General features: G+C 53.9%; 1 non-coding gene across 1 annotated transcript in view; it reads left to right on the top strand.

The window, feature by feature from the left end:
• The first annotated feature begins 4,448 nt into the window (after positions 1–4,448).
• LOC126432426 (small subunit ribosomal RNA) overlaps positions 4,449–5,000 on the top strand; it is a 1,906-nt gene continuing 1,354 nt past the window's right edge. Inside the window, exon 1 of the ribosomal RNA XR_007577956.1 lies at positions 4,449–5,000. This exon is cut by the window's right edge and continues 1,354 nt beyond it. This is a non-coding gene — a ribosomal RNA (small subunit ribosomal RNA).

Here is a 5,000-nt window from a genome sequence, read left to right as displayed (position 1 = left end):
CGCCATCTATGAGACGCCAAGCCGACTAAGACAGCGATGGGCCCACAGTGCCCATCTTTCGACCCCACCCACAAAGCCTGCGTCCTCTGTCGACCACAGCACCCCAACGCCAGCGCCTCTGCCGCACGAAATCGTCGACCGGCAATCACTCCACCGGCGCCCCACCCTAACCGCCCAACTCGCAACTCCAGCGGATGAACGGCGGACTTTTCCCGCAGTCGCAATGTGCAATCCACCCCTATAACTTGCGTTTCATGAAGAGTTATGTCCAATATGCGACATTCCCGCTGTCCCTATACATGAGCTGCGAGCTGTACCAGTTACGAGCTAGAGACGCGATCGCGTTGCTCTCTGTACGAATGCCGATGCTGAGCGGTCAGCTAGGAGGCGCTCCATCCATGTCGGTACCGGTGGGCGTTGCACTCGCAGTCGCAAAAACGTACGGCAAGTATATTACTCGGAAGAGTTTATGACAGTCCAAGCCCCCCTGCGTGGGGAGCGTCTTTCTAGGCCATGACCCACCGGAAGGGCGCAGCGTCCCCCACCCCAGACATGTGACGTCACACTATCGGTATTGACGACTCGACTCATTGCTTATAATCATTTGCCATACACCGGTGGAAGCTGCCGAGACGAGTAGCTACATAGCGCGCTCGCCGTGTCACTAATGTACAGAGATACAACAGTTTCGACTGGAACCGGATTAAACGTATACACGGCGCTGATTAGTAATACATAGACCCATCAGAATACAGATAATATATACAACTGTCCGTATACATGCTGAAAGACTCTGCTCACAATCACAACCACACGGCAGCCACACACTCTTATCACGCACTACTCTCCGCCTGTAACACGCACACAGACAATATGTAAGCACCAGCATGGAACAACACCCAGTGCATCCTCTCCGCCACATGAGACAATCCACACTGTCATAACCAGACTGGGAGGTCCACTCAGAAAACGGAATATCCCACCCCCCCGACAACCACCATTGCTCAGCTAAGCCACCAACACCCACACATGTCCTACACAGGGGTGCACCCAACATCACAATACTGCCTCCTCTCACAGCACACAAACAATGGCAGGAATGAAAGACACAGGTCTGCCACAAGCATGGAATCGGAGCGCCGCCTGTCATGAGCCAAAGGTGCATCCTGACGTGGCAAATCAGATGATGCCGCAGGCATCCACTTACTATAATCACAATCAACAAACCGACCGGCCGCCCCCCCCCCCCCCCCCCATTACACCTTTCCATACAACAATGTGTACCTTAACCTAAACTATACTGTACCTTAACCTAAACTATACTGTACCTTAACCTAAACTATACTGTACCTTAACCTAAACTATACTGTACCTTAACCTAAACTATACTGTACCTTAACCTAAACTATACTGTACCTTAACCTAAACTATACTGTACCTTAACCTAACCTATACGGTACCTCAACCTAACCTATGTTGCGCCTTAACCTAACCTATGTTGCGCCTTAACCTAACCTATGTTGCGCCTTAACCTAACCTATGTTGCGCCTTAACCTAACCTATGTTGCGCCTTAACCTAACCTATGTTGCGCCTTAACCTAACCTATGTTGCGCCTTAACCTAACCTATGTTGCGCCTTAACCTAACCTATGTTGCGCCTTAACCTAACCTATGTTGCGCCTTAACCTAACCTATGTTGCGCCTTAACCTAACCTATGTTGCGCCTTAACCTAACCTATGTTGCGCCTTAACCTAACCTATGTTGCGCCTTAACCTAACCTATGTTGCGCCTTAACCTAACCTATGTTGCGCCTTAACCTAACCTATGTTGCGCCTTAACCTAACCTATGTTGCGCCTTAACCTAACCTATGTTGCGCCTTAACCTAACCTATGTTGCGCCTTAACCTAACCTATGTTGCGCCTTAACCTAACCTATGTTGCGCCTTAACCTAACCTATGTTGCGCCTTAACCCAACCTATGTTGCGCCTTAACCCAACCTATGTTGCGCCTTAACCCAACCTATGTTGCGCCTTAACCCAACCTATGTTGCGCCTTAACCCAACCTATGTTGCGCCTTAACCCAACCTATGTTGCGCCTTAACCCAACCTATGTTGGGCCTTAACCCAACCTATGTTGCGCCTTAACCCAACCTATGTTGCGCCTTAACCCAACCTATGTTGCGCCTTAACCCAACCTATGTTGCGCCTTAACCCAACCTATGTTGCGCCTTAACCCAACCTATGTTGCGCCTTAACCCAACCTATGTTGCGCCTTAACCCAACCTATGTTGGGCCTTAACCCAACCTATGTTGGGCCTTAACCCAACCTATGTTGGGCCTTAACCCAACACACGTTGGGCCTTAACCCAACACACGTTGGGCCTTAACCCAACACACGTTGGCCTTAACCAACACACGTTGGGCCTTAACCCAACACACGTTGGGCCTTAACCCAACACACGTTGGGCCTTAACCCAACACACGTTGGGCCTTAACCCAACACACGTTGGGCCTTAACCCAACACACGTTGGGCCTTAACCCAACACACGTTGGGCCTTAACCCAACACACGTTGGGCCTTAACCCAACACACGTTGGGCCTTAACCCAACACACGTTGGGCCTTACCCAACACACGTTAGGGCCTTAACCCAACACACGTTGGGCCTTAACCCAACACACGTTGGGCCTTAACCCAACACACGTTGGGCCTTAACCCAACACACGTTGGGCCTTAACCTGCTCTGTAATTGTCATACGACGCGTTAAATTAGTGTAGTGTTGCCTAACTGCAACCCCCGCAATATAGTTTGCTACTCGCACTGCCCGGTCCCCAGTGTATCGCTTCATGTTAAACACCTTGCAGCTATACACTGTAATGTGGATGGCAGCAGGACGTACATGCTCAATGCCCTTTGCAGTTGTTCATTGGCATTTGCAGTTGTTCATTGGCATTCGCATGGCGAAGCACTTAGCCTACGCTGTGGTACGGCCTGTGTCAACTGTCCGCTGATGTTGTACGTCCAAATCACACACTGTACTGCACATTGGTCCTCATGTACTGAATGATACATCGTGGTACATGTGACCGTACAACGACTGCGCCAACAACGGCGAACCATGCGGTCCAAATGTTGTGCACTCAGCTACGTGTCGTCTCCCTATAAGAGCTGGATTGCAGTGTGGTATGCCCTGGATGGCGATCAGCATGAGCCGTCTGTTGATGTAGTGGCGCGTGTTGTCAGACGTAGTCGTCTCTTCTCACACACCGTGATAGCATGGTGCACTGCGTTCCACATCTGCGACATGCGACAGAGGCCGGTGACAGTCGTTCGCGCAATGGACATCGCATACGTACGGGGCCACCTTCACGTGTTCGCGAAGCGTGCACATGTTGTTGCGTGTATGTGGGCAGACATAGTGTGTCGTGACACCTGACACAGGCATGCAACAATCGTTGAATTTGCAAATGGCGATGGACGCCTACGTTTGCTGGTGACGTTACGCAAATGAACAACTGGTAAACCGTTGTGGTGCGGTTGTTCTCGCTAGAGGTGAATCAGTGATGGCGACGATCGGTTGAGCTACCAACCGTTGTTCCAGCGATACCCACCATGCCCACGAACGTGAATGGCATCTGGGTGTGAAGCGATACGCGGCGGTGGCTGGGTGGGACCGTCCCCGGCCGGTGAGGGGGGGCCTCCCGGCGTGCTGGCCGCGCGGTGCGTGGGCGCACGCGCTACAGCCGGCTGGTGGGGCGGCCAGTGGCAGGCGCGCCGGCCGACGGAGGCGGCAGGCGGCGCAGCTGCGCGCCGGCGCACCCTGCACGCGGCGCCGTGCGGCCAAAGTAGGTCCTCGCGGGCCCGGTGCGAAGCGCGGTGGACATCTGCAGTGTGCTGGTCCGATTGAGGACTGTGTGCGCTGAGGATGCGCCGCCGCCCGGCGCTCGGCGCCGCGACGCCGTCTGCTGCTCGGTCGCCTCTGCGGTTCTCGCAGGTGGTTTGTATCGCAGCTGTGCGGACGTGTTGGCGCGTGCGCTGTGCTGGGAGAGTTCGCTTCGGCACCCAAGTGGGGCTTTTGTCCTTCTGTGGCGCTGGCGTTGGAGCTGCCGGTCACCGTAGGTGGCGCGTGTTGTCTCCCGCCGGCAATGCCACGACAGCACGCTCCCGGGCCTCTGTCGGCAGCGGCAAGCTCAGTTGGGAGCACGGGTGGTCGCACCTAAAGCGTCTACTCGCCAAACCCCGGGCGATTGCGCCTCTCTCGAACCCGACCAAGTACTTAGGACGCGCTGCGCGCCGCCGGGACCTGAGAGGGTTTCGAGGTGTATGGTGCAGGGGAGCTCAGCCTCCTCCTGTTTGCAGAATAATTGAGCGGACGCTGCGTGTTCGCGCGGGCCCCCGGGACACACTCCCGGGCGGCCGGCTGCTCAGCTCTAGTTTGACGCAGCTCCCTGGTTGATCCTGCCAGTAGTCATATGCTTGTCTCAAAGATTAAGCCATGCATGTCTCAGTACAAGCCGCATTAAGGTGAAACCGCGAATGGCTCATTAAATCAGTTATGGTTCCTTAGATCGTACCCACGTTACTTGGATAACTGTGGTAATTCTAGAGCTAATACATGCAAACAGAGTCCCGACCAGAGATGGAAGGGACGCTTTTATTAGATCAAAACCAATCGGTCGGCTCGTCCGGTCCGTTTGCCTTGGTGACTCTGAATAACTTTGGGCTGATCGCACGGTCCTCGTACCGGCGACGCATCTTTCAAATGTCTGCCTTATCAACTGTCGATGGTAGGTTCTGCGCCTACCATGGTTGTAACGGGTAACGGGGAATCAGGGTTCGATTCCGGAGAGGGAGCCTGAGAAACGGCTACCACATCCAAGGAAGGCAGCAGGCGCGCAAATTACCCACTCCCGGCACGGGAGGTAGTGACGAAAAATAACGATACGGACTCATCCGAGGCCCCGTAATCGGAATGAGTACACTTTAAATCCTTTAAC

Source organism: Schistocerca serialis, unplaced genomic scaffold, assembly GCF_023864345.2.
Source record: "Schistocerca serialis cubense isolate TAMUIC-IGC-003099 unplaced genomic scaffold, iqSchSeri2.2 HiC_scaffold_1134, whole genome shotgun sequence".
NCBI classification, from domain to species: domain Eukaryota; kingdom Metazoa; phylum Arthropoda; class Insecta; order Orthoptera; family Acrididae; genus Schistocerca; species Schistocerca serialis.
This window is presented reverse-complemented; position numbering and strand designations above follow the sequence as displayed.